The sequence below is a fragment of the Perognathus longimembris genome, chromosome 10, assembly GCF_023159225.1.
Source record: "Perognathus longimembris pacificus isolate PPM17 chromosome 10, ASM2315922v1, whole genome shotgun sequence".
NCBI lineage: Eukaryota > Metazoa > Chordata > Mammalia > Rodentia > Heteromyidae > Perognathus > Perognathus longimembris.
The window spans coordinates 31,662,225-31,675,300 of NC_063170.1; the positions used below are offsets into that span (position 1 = coordinate 31,662,225).

The 13,076-nt window shown below is 60.1% G+C and overlaps 4 non-coding genes across 4 annotated transcripts; all 4 read right to left on the reverse strand.

Annotated features, from left to right (window-relative positions):
- Window positions 1-2,130: 2,130 nt before the first annotated feature.
- On the reverse strand, window positions 2,131-2,224 carry Trnay-gua. Its single transcript has 2 exons — window positions 2,188-2,224; window positions 2,131-2,166 (listed from the first exon to the last, which is right to left on the reverse strand). It is a non-coding gene; the product is annotated as a tRNA-Tyr (tRNA).
- A 2,770-nt stretch (window positions 2,225-4,994) lies between these two features.
- Window positions 4,995-5,088, reverse strand: Trnay-gua. The gene is made up of 2 exons: window positions 5,052-5,088; window positions 4,995-5,030 (listed from the first exon to the last, which is right to left on the reverse strand). It is a non-coding gene; the product is annotated as a tRNA-Tyr (tRNA).
- A 2,768-nt stretch (window positions 5,089-7,856) lies between these two features.
- On the reverse strand, window positions 7,857-7,950 carry Trnay-gua. Its single transcript has 2 exons — window positions 7,914-7,950; window positions 7,857-7,892 (listed from the first exon to the last, which is right to left on the reverse strand). It is a non-coding gene; the product is annotated as a tRNA-Tyr (tRNA).
- Window positions 7,951-10,720: 2,770 nt separating this feature from the next.
- Trnay-gua lies at window positions 10,721-10,814 on the reverse strand. The gene is made up of 2 exons: window positions 10,778-10,814; window positions 10,721-10,756 (listed from the first exon to the last, which is right to left on the reverse strand). It is a non-coding gene; the product is annotated as a tRNA-Tyr (tRNA).
- Between the last annotated feature and the right edge of the window lie 2,262 nt (window positions 10,815-13,076).

The following is a 13,076-nucleotide window of genomic DNA, read 5'->3' on the forward strand; positions in this document are numbered from 1 at the left end:
GGGAAGAGGAAGTGGAGAGAGGACAATGGCTGGCAATGCATAAGCAGCAGCTTGCGCCGGATGCCCCTCGTGGTTCTGCCGCCCAGGAGGCCAGTGTGCCCATTCCTACCCCAGAGGGTGAACATGTCACGCAAGGCCCAGCCAGCATGCCAAGCTAGCTGCATCCGGCCACTTCCTGGGCCACGCTGTTTCTCAGCATGCTGTCACCCATGGCTCAGGCCTCTTCTTCTTTAGGCAGAGCTCCAGCTTTTTGAGGCCAAGGGACCTTCTGCAGCCTGCATGAAGGATCCCTTCACACAGCTGCCGGATGGAGGACAAGGTGTTTGCTGGGGAAGCTGGGGGTGTGCGGGTCATAGAGTCTCCTGAGTGGAAAGGAAGGCTTCACCCATCCCTCAGTCAATCAACTAACGAGGAATCACCCACCACACGGGTGATGGGAGCAAGGCTTTGGAGGGAGTGTCACTGGACTGGGGAGCTGCCCCTCCCTCCCTCCCTGCCTCCCTCCCTCCCTCCCTCCCTTCCTTCCTTCCTTCCTTCCACTGGCCTTGGAGGTCTAGGCTTCCTGGTGCTACCCACTTGGTGTTTCCCCTGTGTGTGCTCAGCTAACTGTGTCCATCAGGAGTGTGGCCACGTTTCCGTGAGCCTCTTCGACAGCCAGGCCTGGGCCTAATCCACACCACTCACTGCATCCTCTCAGCAAACTGGGACATGCTGCCTCCTGCAAGTTTTCTGCCATGGCAGGCCTCAGTCTCTTCCTGCTGTGGTCCACGTGGGACTGGAAGGGAAAGCTACCTGTGCTGGTCATGTGCAGGAGGAGGCCCTTTGGTGGCCAACTGAGGGCTAACTTGAGGTGCCTCTGCGAGGACACGGATGCCCGTGAAGCTAGCGGGCCTCCTGCCTAGCTTTGCCACAACAGGCCAGCCCTCCTGCCCCAACTCCGCTCCCTTGCCTTGTAGTATCCCCTGTCCCTTGAGATCTTGCTGGACCTCTGGGTGTTCACTCTGTGTCCCCTGTGCCTCCTGGGCTGCAAGGGCCAGGGGCCATGGTGGAGGGAGCCAGGCACTTCTGCCCACCAGGCACGCACTGCAAGAGAACCCATCTCTAAACACTGCAGCCGGCCAAGGCAACACTCCTGTAGCTCCTAGCACCTGCAGGATGCACGCAAAGGTGGCTCCAGGAGAAGTGGGCAGCTGGGCCACTTGCCTGTCAAGGCCAAGCCCTCCTGGGCAGCACCACTCAAAGACCCAACAGGGCCAGACCCTGCTGTCTCCTGCTCAACTCCTTTGCCATGAACAGGGCTTTTGTTGAATGGATAGGATAGGATTGGATTGGGTTGGATTGGGGACTGACATTCCAACCACCAGGCAGACACGGGAAGAGGGATGCGGAGCAGGAGACTCAGTGGGCACGGGAAGAGACCCACAGTGGCCACCATGGGAGAGGCAGGGAGGGGGAGCAGACAAAGAGAGCCGAAAGACAGCAGAAACCAGCCAGAAAGGAGGGGAGACACAGAGACAGAGACAGAGACAGACAGAGACAGAGACAGAGACAGAGACAGAGACAGAGACAGAGACAGAAGAAGAGCTGCAGGGAAGGGTGGAGAGGAAAGTGTGAGGGGAGGAGGTATTCAGGACACTGTGAGATGCCTTTGCAGAGATGGGGCCTGAGAAACAGACTGGACGGCTGAGCCTGGCTAGCCAGTATGGGAATTGCTTCTTTGGTTTCTCCAGGGTCCCGAGGGCTGCCCAAGAGGTGGGAGTTCCAGGCCTGTCTGTGCTCAGTGGCTTGAGCACAAGCTTCGGGTGTGAGGGGCGGCTGTGTTTTGGTGAGGGGCAAGCTAGAGGAGGCATGGTGGGGATGGAGCTTGTAGTCTAGGGCAGCCAAAAGTGGAGGAGCTGAGGCGAGTCAAGAGGAAGCAGGCCAGGGGATGCCTGTTGGGCCTGAAGAGCTTGTGAGGGGGGGAGTGGGTGCTGGAGTGAGGGAGCCCCAGCTGGGCTGTGTGCTCCTGGGCTGGAAGCTCAAGCAAGGGTTTTGCCATGCATGGAGGCTTGGGGACTAGCGGTGGGCGGGGTCAGCGCGGCCAGGTACCTTGGGGGCGTGCCTGTGTGTGCACCAAAAGCCTCCTGCACGTCCTTCGAGCCGGAATCGAACCAGCGACCTAAGGATGGCCGCGGCTGGGTGCCCAGTCTACAGTCCTCCGCTCTACCAGCTGAGCTATCGAAGGGGTGCTCACTGTGTGGGCTGGGTGCTTGCTCTTTGAGGCCAGGAGGCGGGCAGGGTGTGTCCCAGGAATGCAGCAGGTCCCGCGGTGACAGTGACTGGCTAGGACTGGGAACCCGCCGCCCCGCCTCCCGCGAATCCCGCCCCCAAGCTTTCCAGGAGCCACTGGCTGTCTAGTCTGGGACCCAGAAGCCAGGGAGTACTGCCAGGGCAGTGCTGGTGGTGGCTGGCAGGCCAAAGACAGGTGGCTGAGGCGGCTTGGAGAGGCGCCCCAGGAAGCAGAGGGAGAAGCAGAGGAGGAGGCAAAGGCTGCCCTGTCCAGCGCCCCAGCCCAGGCATGCCCACCTCCTTCTGCCTGCCTCTGGGGGCATTGCTGAAGCTCCAGGCGGGCATGCTAACACAGGCACGCGCTTGTGCTCACACACACACACACACACACACACACACACACACGGACATACACACGCTCACCCTCAGTCAGGGGGACCCTTGGGATGGTAGACCCCACTGAGTCAACATGCCATGCACTTCTGGGGAAGAGAGAAAAATGAAGACCAAAGCCAGTGAGAGGAGGCAAGGGTCAGAGAAGAGTGACAAGGCCAAGGGAAGCCATGGCCAAGAAAGGAGGGAAAGGAAAGAGGAAGGGGAAGAGGAAGTGGAGAGAGGACAATGGCTGGCAATGCATAAGCAGCAGCTTGCGCCGGATGCCCCTCGTGGTTCTGCCGCCCAGGAGGCCAGTGTGCCCATTCCTACCCCAGAGGGTGAACATGTCACGCAAGGCCCAGCCAGCATGCCAAGCTAGCTGCATCCGGCCACTTCCTGGGCCACGCTGTTTCTCAGCATGCTGTCACCCATGGCTCAGGCCTCTTCTTCTTTAGGCAGAGCTCCAGCTTTTTGAGGCCAAGGGACCTTCTGCAGCCTGCATGAAGGATCCCTTCACACAGCTGCCGGATGGAGGACAAGGTGTTTGCTGGGGAAGCTGGGGGTGTGCGGGTCATAGAGTCTCCTGAGTGGAAAGGAAGGCTTCACCCATCCCTCAGTCAATCAACTAACGAGGAATCACCCACCACACGGGTGATGGGAGCAAGGCTTTGGAGGGAGTGTCACTGGACTGGGGAGCTGCCCCTCCCTCCCTCCCTGCCTCCCTCCCTCCCTCCCTCCCTTCCTTCCTTCCTTCCTTCCACTGGCCTTGGAGGTCTAGGCTTCCTGGTGCTACCCACTTGGTGTTTCCCCTGTGTGTGCTCAGCTAACTGTGTCCATCAGGAGTGTGGCCACGTTTCCGTGAGCCTCTTCGACAGCCAGGCCTGGGCCTAATCCACACCACTCACTGCATCCTCTCAGCAAACTGGGACATGCTGCCTCCTGCAAGTTTTCTGCCATGGCAGGCCTCAGTCTCTTCCTGCTGTGGTCCACGTGGGACTGGAAGGGAAAGCTACCTGTGCTGGTCATGTGCAGGAGGAGGCCCTTTGGTGGCCAACTGAGGGCTAACTTGAGGTGCCTCTGCGAGGACACGGATGCCCGTGAAGCTAGCGGGCCTCCTGCCTAGCTTTGCCACAACAGGCCAGCCCTCCTGCCCCAACTCCGCTCCCTTGCCTTGTAGTATCCCCTGTCCCTTGAGATCTTGCTGGACCTCTGGGTGTTCACTCTGTGTCCCCTGTGCCTCCTGGGCTGCAAGGGCCAGGGGCCATGGTGGAGGGAGCCAGGCACTTCTGCCCACCAGGCACGCACTGCAAGAGAACCCATCTCTAAACACTGCAGCCGGCCAAGGCAACACTCCTGTAGCTCCTAGCACCTGCAGGATGCACGCAAAGGTGGCTCCAGGAGAAGTGGGCAGCTGGGCCACTTGCCTGTCAAGGCCAAGCCCTCCTGGGCAGCACCACTCAAAGACCCAACAGGGCCAGACCCTGCTGTCTCCTGCTCAACTCCTTTGCCATGAACAGGGCTTTTGTTGAATGGATAGGATAGGATTGGATTGGGTTGGATTGGGGACTGACATTCCAACCACCAGGCAGACACGGGAAGAGGGATGCGGAGCAGGAGACTCAGTGGGCACGGGAAGAGACCCACAGTGGCCACCATGGGAGAGGCAGGGAGGGGGAGCAGACAAAGAGAGCCGAAAGACAGCAGAAACCAGCCAGAAAGGAGGGGAGACACAGAGACAGAGACAGAGACAGACAGAGACAGAGACAGAGACAGAGACAGAGACAGAGACAGAGACAGAAGAAGAGCTGCAGGGAAGGGTGGAGAGGAAAGTGTGAGGGGAGGAGGTATTCAGGACACTGTGAGATGCCTTTGCAGAGATGGGGCCTGAGAAACAGACTGGACGGCTGAGCCTGGCTAGCCAGTATGGGAATTGCTTCTTTGGTTTCTCCAGGGTCCCGAGGGCTGCCCAAGAGGTGGGAGTTCCAGGCCTGTCTGTGCTCAGTGGCTTGAGCACAAGCTTCGGGTGTGAGGGGCGGCTGTGTTTTGGTGAGGGGCAAGCTAGAGGAGGCATGGTGGGGATGGAGCTTGTAGTCTAGGGCAGCCAAAAGTGGAGGAGCTGAGGCGAGTCAAGAGGAAGCAGGCCAGGGGATGCCTGTTGGGCCTGAAGAGCTTGTGAGGGGGGGAGTGGGTGCTGGAGTGAGGGAGCCCCAGCTGGGCTGTGTGCTCCTGGGCTGGAAGCTCAAGCAAGGGTTTTGCCATGCATGGAGGCTTGGGGACTAGCGGTGGGCGGGGTCAGCGCGGCCAGGTACCTTGGGGGCGTGCCTGTGTGTGCACCAAAAGCCTCCTGCACGTCCTTCGAGCCGGAATCGAACCAGCGACCTAAGGATGGCCGCGGCTGGGTGCCCAGTCTACAGTCCTCCGCTCTACCAGCTGAGCTATCGAAGGGGTGCTCACTGTGTGGGCTGGGTGCTTGCTCTTTGAGGCCAGGAGGCGGGCAGGGTGTGTCCCAGGAATGCAGCAGGTCCCGCGGTGACAGTGACTGGCTAGGACTGGGAACCCGCCGCCCCGCCTCCCGCGAATCCCGCCCCCAAGCTTTCCAGGAGCCACTGGCTGTCTAGTCTGGGACCCAGAAGCCAGGGAGTACTGCCAGGGCAGTGCTGGTGGTGGCTGGCAGGCCAAAGACAGGTGGCTGAGGCGGCTTGGAGAGGCGCCCCAGGAAGCAGAGGGAGAAGCAGAGGAGGAGGCAAAGGCTGCCCTGTCCAGCGCCCCAGCCCAGGCATGCCCACCTCCTTCTGCCTGCCTCTGGGGGCATTGCTGAAGCTCCAGGCGGGCATGCTAACACAGGCACGCGCTTGTGCTCACACACACACACACACACACACACACACACACACGGACATACACACGCTCACCCTCAGTCAGGGGGACCCTTGGGATGGTAGACCCCACTGAGTCAACATGCCATGCACTTCTGGGGAAGAGAGAAAAATGAAGACCAAAGCCAGTGAGAGGAGGCAAGGGTCAGAGAAGAGTGACAAGGCCAAGGGAAGCCATGGCCAAGAAAGGAGGGAAAGGAAAGAGGAAGGGGAAGAGGAAGTGGAGAGAGGACAATGGCTGGCAATGCATAAGCAGCAGCTTGCGCCGGATGCCCCTCGTGGTTCTGCCGCCCAGGAGGCCAGTGTGCCCATTCCTACCCCAGAGGGTGAACATGTCACGCAAGGCCCAGCCAGCATGCCAAGCTAGCTGCATCCGGCCACTTCCTGGGCCACGCTGTTTCTCAGCATGCTGTCACCCATGGCTCAGGCCTCTTCTTCTTTAGGCAGAGCTCCAGCTTTTTGAGGCCAAGGGACCTTCTGCAGCCTGCATGAAGGATCCCTTCACACAGCTGCCGGATGGAGGACAAGGTGTTTGCTGGGGAAGCTGGGGGTGTGCGGGTCATAGAGTCTCCTGAGTGGAAAGGAAGGCTTCACCCATCCCTCAGTCAATCAACTAACGAGGAATCACCCACCACACGGGTGATGGGAGCAAGGCTTTGGAGGGAGTGTCACTGGACTGGGGAGCTGCCCCTCCCTCCCTCCCTGCCTCCCTCCCTCCCTCCCTCCCTTCCTTCCTTCCTTCCTTCCACTGGCCTTGGAGGTCTAGGCTTCCTGGTGCTACCCACTTGGTGTTTCCCCTGTGTGTGCTCAGCTAACTGTGTCCATCAGGAGTGTGGCCACGTTTCCGTGAGCCTCTTCGACAGCCAGGCCTGGGCCTAATCCACACCACTCACTGCATCCTCTCAGCAAACTGGGACATGCTGCCTCCTGCAAGTTTTCTGCCATGGCAGGCCTCAGTCTCTTCCTGCTGTGGTCCACGTGGGACTGGAAGGGAAAGCTACCTGTGCTGGTCATGTGCAGGAGGAGGCCCTTTGGTGGCCAACTGAGGGCTAACTTGAGGTGCCTCTGCGAGGACACGGATGCCCGTGAAGCTAGCGGGCCTCCTGCCTAGCTTTGCCACAACAGGCCAGCCCTCCTGCCCCAACTCCGCTCCCTTGCCTTGTAGTATCCCCTGTCCCTTGAGATCTTGCTGGACCTCTGGGTGTTCACTCTGTGTCCCCTGTGCCTCCTGGGCTGCAAGGGCCAGGGGCCATGGTGGAGGGAGCCAGGCACTTCTGCCCACCAGGCACGCACTGCAAGAGAACCCATCTCTAAACACTGCAGCCGGCCAAGGCAACACTCCTGTAGCTCCTAGCACCTGCAGGATGCACGCAAAGGTGGCTCCAGGAGAAGTGGGCAGCTGGGCCACTTGCCTGTCAAGGCCAAGCCCTCCTGGGCAGCACCACTCAAAGACCCAACAGGGCCAGACCCTGCTGTCTCCTGCTCAACTCCTTTGCCATGAACAGGGCTTTTGTTGAATGGATAGGATAGGATTGGATTGGGTTGGATTGGGGACTGACATTCCAACCACCAGGCAGACACGGGAAGAGGGATGCGGAGCAGGAGACTCAGTGGGCACGGGAAGAGACCCACAGTGGCCACCATGGGAGAGGCAGGGAGGGGGAGCAGACAAAGAGAGCCGAAAGACAGCAGAAACCAGCCAGAAAGGAGGGGAGACACAGAGACAGAGACAGACAGACAGAGACAGAGACAGAGACAGAGACAGAGACAGAGACAGAGACAGAAGAAGAGCTGCAGGGAAGGGTGGAGAGGAAAGTGTGAGGGGAGGAGGTATTCAGGACACTGTGAGATGCCTTTGCAGAGATGGGGCCTGAGAAACAGACTGGACGGCTGAGCCTGGCTAGCCAGTATGGGAATTGCTTCTTTGGTTTCTCCAGGGTCCCGAGGGCTGCCCAAGAGGTGGGAGTTCCAGGCCTGTCTGTGCTCAGTGGCTTGAGCACAAGCTTCGGGTGTGAGGGGCGGCTGTGTTTTGGTGAGGGGCAAGCTAGAGGAGGCATGGTGGGGATGGAGCTTGTAGTCTAGGGCAGCCAAAAGTGGAGGAGCTGAGGCGAGTCAAGAGGAAGCAGGCCAGGGGATGCCTGTTGGGCCTGAAGAGCTTGTGAGGGGGGGAGTGGGTGCTGGAGTGAGGGAGCCCCAGCTGGGCTGTGTGCTCCTGGGCTGGAAGCTCAAGCAAGGGTTTTGCCATGCATGGAGGCTTGGGGACTAGCGGTGGGCGGGGTCAGCGCGGCCAGGTACCTTGGGGGCGTGCCTGTGTGTGCACCAAAAGCCTCCTGCACGTCCTTCGAGCCGGAATCGAACCAGCGACCTAAGGATGGCCGCGGCTGGGTGCCCAGTCTACAGTCCTCCGCTCTACCAGCTGAGCTATCGAAGGGGTGCTCACTGTGTGGGCTGGGTGCTTGCTCTTTGAGGCCAGGAGGCGGGCAGGGTGTGTCCCAGGAATGCAGCAGGTCCCGCGGTGACAGTGACTGGCTAGGACTGGGAACCCGCCGCCCCGCCTCCCGCGAATCCCGCCCCCAAGCTTTCCAGGAGCCACTGGCTGTCTAGTCTGGGACCCAGAAGCCAGGGAGTACTGCCAGGGCAGTGCTGGTGGTGGCTGGCAGGCCAAAGACAGGTGGCTGAGGCGGCTTGGAGAGGCGCCCCAGGAAGCAGAGGGAGAAGCAGAGGAGGAGGCAAAGGCTGCCCTGTCCAGCGCCCCAGCCCAGGCATGCCCACCTCCTTCTGCCTGCCTCTGGGGGCATTGCTGAAGCTCCAGGCGGGCATGCTAACACAGGCACGCGCTTGTGCTCACACACACACACACACACACACACACACACACACGGACATACACACGCTCACCCTCAGTCAGGGGGACCCTTGGGATGGTAGACCCCACTGAGTCAACATGCCATGCACTTCTGGGGAAGAGAGAAAAATGAAGACCAAAGCCAGTGAGAGGAGGCAAGGGTCAGAGAAGAGTGACAAGGCCAAGGGAAGCCATGGCCAAGAAAGGAGGGAAAGGAAAGAGGAAGGGGAAGAGGAAGTGGAGAGAGGACAATGGCTGGCAATGCATAAGCAGCAGCTTGCGCCGGATGCCCCTCGTGGTTCTGCCGCCCAGGAGGCCAGTGTGCCCATTCCTACCCCAGAGGGTGAACATGTCACGCAAGGCCCAGCCAGCATGCCAAGCTAGCTGCATCCGGCCACTTCCTGGGCCACGCTGTTTCTCAGCATGCTGTCACCCATGGCTCAGGCCTCTTCTTCTTTAGGCAGAGCTCCAGCTTTTTGAGGCCAAGGGACCTTCTGCAGCCTGCATGAAGGATCCCTTCACACAGCTGCCGGATGGAGGACAAGGTGTTTGCTGGGGAAGCTGGGGGTGTGCGGGTCATAGAGTCTCCTGAGTGGAAAGGAAGGCTTCACCCATCCCTCAGTCAATCAACTAACGAGGAATCACCCACCACACGGGTGATGGGAGCAAGGCTTTGGAGGGAGTGTCACTGGACTGGGGAGCTGCCCCTCCCTCCCTCCCTGCCTCCCTCCCTCCCTCCCTCCCTTCCTTCCTTCCTTCCTTCCACTGGCCTTGGAGGTCTAGGCTTCCTGGTGCTACCCACTTGGTGTTTCCCCTGTGTGTGCTCAGCTAACTGTGTCCATCAGGAGTGTGGCCACGTTTCCGTGAGCCTCTTCGACAGCCAGGCCTGGGCCTAATCCACACCACTCACTGCATCCTCTCAGCAAACTGGGACATGCTGCCTCCTGCAAGTTTTCTGCCATGGCAGGCCTCAGTCTCTTCCTGCTGTGGTCCACGTGGGACTGGAAGGGAAAGCTACCTGTGCTGGTCATGTGCAGGAGGAGGCCCTTTGGTGGCCAACTGAGGGCTAACTTGAGGTGCCTCTGCGAGGACACGGATGCCCGTGAAGCTAGCGGGCCTCCTGCCTAGCTTTGCCACAACAGGCCAGCCCTCCTGCCCCAACTCCGCTCCCTTGCCTTGTAGTATCCCCTGTCCCTTGAGATCTTGCTGGACCTCTGGGTGTTCACTCTGTGTCCCCTGTGCCTCCTGGGCTGCAAGGGCCAGGGGCCATGGTGGAGGGAGCCAGGCACTTCTGCCCACCAGGCACGCACTGCAAGAGAACCCATCTCTAAACACTGCAGCCGGCCAAGGCAACACTCCTGTAGCTCCTAGCACCTGCAGGATGCACGCAAAGGTGGCTCCAGGAGAAGTGGGCAGCTGGGCCACTTGCCTGTCAAGGCCAAGCCCTCCTGGGCAGCACCACTCAAAGACCCAACAGGGCCAGACCCTGCTGTCTCCTGCTCAACTCCTTTGCCATGAACAGGGCTTTTGTTGAATGGATAGGATAGGATTGGATTGGGTTGGATTGGGGACTGACATTCCAACCACCAGGCAGACACGGGAAGAGGGATGCGGAGCAGGAGACTCAGTGGGCACGGGAAGAGACCCACAGTGGCCACCATGGGAGAGGCAGGGAGGGGGAGCAGACAAAGAGAGCCGAAAGACAGCAGAAACCAGCCAGAAAGGAGGGGAGACACAGAGACAGAGACAGAGACAGACAGAGACAGAGACAGAGACAGAGACAGAGACAGAGACAGAGACAGAAGAAGAGCTGCAGGGAAGGGTGGAGAGGAAAGTGTGAGGGGAGGAGGTATTCAGGACACTGTGAGATGCCTTTGCAGAGATGGGGCCTGAGAAACAGACTGGACGGCTGAGCCTGGCTAGCCAGTATGGGAATTGCTTCTTTGGTTTCTCCAGGGTCCCGAGGGCTGCCCAAGAGGTGGGAGTTCCAGGCCTGTCTGTGCTCAGTGGCTTGAGCACAAGCTTCGGGTGTGAGGGGCGGCTGTGTTTTGGTGAGGGGCAAGCTAGAGGAGGCATGGTGGGGATGGAGCTTGTAGTCTAGGGCAGCCAAAAGTGGAGGAGCTGAGGCGAGTCAAGAGGAAGCAGGCCAGGGGATGCCTGTTGGGCCTGAAGAGCTTGTGAGGGGGGGAGTGGGTGCTGGAGTGAGGGAGCCCCAGCTGGGCTGTGTGCTCCTGGGCTGGAAGCTCAAGCAAGGGTTTTGCCATGCATGGAGGCTTGGGGACTAGCGGTGGGCGGGGTCAGCGCGGCCAGGTACCTTGGGGGCGTGCCTGTGTGTGCACCAAAAGCCTCCTGCACGTCCTTCGAGCCGGAATCGAACCAGCGACCTAAGGATGGCCGCGGCTGGGTGCCCAGTCTACAGTCCTCCGCTCTACCAGCTGAGCTATCGAAGGGGTGCTCACTGTGTGGGCTGGGTGCTTGCTCTTTGAGGCCAGGAGGCGGGCAGGGTGTGTCCCAGGAATGCAGCAGGTCCCGCGGTGACAGTGACTGGCTAGGACTGGGAACCCGCCGCCCCGCCTCCCGCGAATCCCGCCCCCAAGCTTTCCAGGAGCCACTGGCTGTCTAGTCTGGGACCCAGAAGCCAGGGAGTACTGCCAGGGCAGTGCTGGTGGTGGCTGGCAGGCCAAAGACAGGTGGCTGAGGCGGCTTGGAGAGGCGCCCCAGGAAGCAGAGGGAGAAGCAGAGGAGGAGGCAAAGGCTGCCCTGTCCAGCGCCCCAGCCCAGGCATGCCCACCTCCTTCTGCCTGCCTCTGGGGGCATTGCTGAAGCTCCAGGCGGGCATGCTAACACAGGCACGCGCTTGTGCTCACACACACACACACACACACACACACACACACACACGGACATACACACGCTCACCCTCAGTCAGGGGGACCCTTGGGATGGTAGACCCCACTGAGTCAACATGCCATGCACTTCTGGGGAAGAGAGAAAAATGAAGACCAAAGCCAGTGAGAGGAGGCAAGGGTCAGAGAAGAGTGACAAGGCCAAGGGAAGCCATGGCCAAGAAAGGAGGGAAAGGAAAGAGGAAGGGGAAGAGGAAGTGGAGAGAGGACAATGGCTGGCAATGCATAAGCAGCAGCTTGCGCCGGATGCCCCTCGTGGTTCTGCCGCCCAGGAGGCCAGTGTGCCCATTCCTACCCCAGAGGGTGAACATGTCACGCAAGGCCCAGCCAGCATGCCAAGCTAGCTGCATCCGGCCACTTCCTGGGCCACGCTGTTTCTCAGCATGCTGTCACCCATGGCTCAGGCCTCTTCTTCTTTAGGCAGAGCTCCAGCTTTTTGAGGCCAAGGGACCTTCTGCAGCCTGCATGAAGGATCCCTTCACACAGCTGCCGGATGGAGGACAAGGTGTTTGCTGGGGAAGCTGGGGGTGTGCGGGTCATAGAGTCTCCTGAGTGGAAAGGAAGGCTTCACCCATCCCTCAGTCAATCAACTAACGAGGAATCACCCACCACACGGGTGATGGGAGCAAGGCTTTGGAGGGAGTGTCACTGGACTGGGGAGCTGCCCCTCCCTCCCTCCCTGCCTCCCTCCCTCCCTCCCTCCCTTCCTTCCTTCCTTCCTTCCACTGGCCTTGGAGGTCTAGGCTTCCTGGTGCTACCCACTTGGTGTTTCCCCTGTGTGTGCTCAGCTAACTGTGTCCATCAGGAGTGTGGCCACGTTTCCGTGAGCCTCTTCGACAGCCAGGCCTGGGCCTAATCCACACCACTCACTGCATCCTCTCAGCAAACTGGGACATGCTGCCTCCTGCAAGTTTTCTGCCATGGCAGGCCTCAGTCTCTTCCTGCTGTGGTCCACGTGGGACTGGAAGGGAAAGCTACCTGTGCTGGTCATGTGCAGGAGGAGGCCCTTTGGTGGCCAACTGAGGGCTAACTTGAGGTGCCTCTGCGAGGACACGGATGCCCGTGAAGCTAGCGGGCCTCCTGCCTAGCTTTGCCACAACAGGCCAGCCCTCCTGCCCCAACTCCGCTCCCTTGCCTTGTAGTATCCCCTGTCCCTTGAGATCTTGCTGGACCTCTGGGTGTTCACTCTGTGTCCCCTGTGCCTCCTGGGCTGCAAGGGCCAGGGGCCATGGTGGAGGGAGCCAGGCACTTCTGCCCACCAGGCACGCACTGCAAGAGAACCCATCTCTAAACACTGCAGCCGGCCAAGGCAACACTCCTGTAGCTCCTAGCACCTGCAGGATGCACGCAAAGGTGGCTCCAGGAGAAGTGGGCAGCTGGGCCACTTGCCTGTCAAGGCCAAGCCCTCCTGGGCAGCACCACTCAAAGACCCAACAGGGCCAGACCCTGCTGTCTCCTGCTCAACTCCTTTGCCATGAACAGGGCTTTTGTTGAATGGATAGGATAGGATTGGATTGGGTTGGATTGGGGACTGACATTCCAACCACCAGGCAGACACGGGAAGAGGGATGCGGAGCAGGAGACTCAGTGGGCACGGGAAGAGACCCACAGTGGCCACCATGGGAGAGGCAGGGAGGGGGAGCAGACAAAGAGAGCCGAAAGACAGCAGAAACCAGCCAGAAAGGAGGGGAGACACAGAGACAGAGACAGAGACAGACAGACAGAGACAGAGACAGAGACAGAGACAGAGACAGAGACAGAGACAGAAGAAGAGCTGCAGGGAAGGGTGGAGAGGAAAGTGTGAGG